Source organism: Anomaloglossus baeobatrachus, chromosome 10 (genome assembly GCF_048569485.1).
Source record: "Anomaloglossus baeobatrachus isolate aAnoBae1 chromosome 10, aAnoBae1.hap1, whole genome shotgun sequence".
Lineage (NCBI taxonomy): Eukaryota > Metazoa > Chordata > Amphibia > Anura > Aromobatidae > Anomaloglossus > Anomaloglossus baeobatrachus.
The window spans coordinates 121,730,389-121,731,874 of NC_134362.1; the positions used below are offsets into that span (position 1 = coordinate 121,730,389).

At 44.8% G+C, this 1,486-nt stretch overlaps 1 pseudogene; it reads left to right on the forward strand.

Moving 5' to 3' along the window:
- Nucleotides 1–374: 374 nt before the first annotated feature.
- On the forward strand, nucleotides 375–580 carry LOC142255533 (U2 spliceosomal RNA; annotated as a pseudogene).
- Nucleotides 581–1,486: the final 906 nt, after the last annotated feature.

The following is a 1,486-nucleotide window of genomic DNA, read 5'->3' on the forward strand; positions in this document are numbered from 1 at the left end:
AAAGGAGGAGTTATTCAGATTCATTGCAGTGGGCGGCGGCTGCAAAAAGCACCATTCTTCTTGTTTTTGCTCTGCAAAACAGCCTTTTCAAGGGTTGGCTTGGGTGACAAAATGTCTTCTGTAGGCGTGGGTTTGTCTCCCTCTCCCTAAGATGTGTCCGGTATAGGCCAGGGTGCCACTCAAGGCCGTAACCAATTCGGGTTATAGCTTCTCGGCCTTTTGGCTAAGATCAAGTGTAGTTTCGGAGGACGCTACCTTGGTCGGTACTGGAAGGTGCCTGGGATTGCACGTCTGCCGGCCTTGAGGAAGTGTGTGCGCCTTCTGGTGACACATAGCCCTCTTGTGCCTGGACGGTTCCCAGGCAACGGGAGGCGATCACCTTTGTTATTTTGAAGTCCTACTGATAAACAGAAAAAAAAAAAATTAAATCTGTTCTTATCAGTTTAATATCTGATACGTCCCCTCTCTGGGGACCATATATTAAATGGATTTTTAGAACAAGGAGATGGAAAAAATCTTGCTCTGTCCACTCCACGCATTGACCTGGTATTGCAGTACCTCCAGGACCGGTGCACCCCTTCTTAACCCAGTTTCCAAAAGCAGAACTCAATTCACCTGATTCAAATGAGCCCCATTAGTGAATTGAAAGCAAAAACTTTATATGCACCTCAATTTGGCCAATTCACTTTTCACACTTTCACCCTTTTTTTTATCTTTCACACCTTTTACTTGCTTTATTGATGCAAAAAGCTGTGCCAAATAGCAAACTCATCTCCACTCAACTTGACCAACTCTGCTATGTCCCGTGCAGTATCTTATTCTCAGTCTTATCTAGATCATTTGCAATTGAATAGAATAGATCCCTTTTGGCTGCTTATGACTGTGTAAAATATGTAGTTTTACTGGGCTGGGATGAGAGAATCCATTGAAGCATGGTGTAGGGATTGTGGTTCCTGTGTGCTAAGAAGAGAGGCTGGCACCAGCCAGAAAGCCCCATTGCAGCCAATAATCACTTAATAACTTTTTCAACTTGTCATCATATGGGAGGCCTTCCATTCCTTGTAGTAGTCTAGTTGCCCACCTTTGAACTGACTCTAACTTCTGAATGTCCTTTTTAAAATGTGGAGCCCAAAACTGGTTCCCATATTCCAGATGTAGCCTTACAAGTGATTTATAGAGGTGTAACAATACGTTGGGATCACGGGATCTAATCTCCCTTTTTATACACCCTAAAATCTTGTCCCAAGCAGCATTCCATCAGCCTCTGGAAGGTTCCTGGCGCATTGCACAGCTCGAAGGGCATGCTTTTGAACTCGCAGAGACCCATAGGGGTGGCGAAGGCGGTCTTTTCCCGGTCTGCCTCAGCAACGGACACTTGCCAATAGTGACTAGTGAGATCAAGGGTAGAAAAATAATTTGCAGTTCTCAATGCAGCTAGCAATTCCTCAATACGGGGAGTGGTGCCGTCCTTCTTTTTTAACAGGAT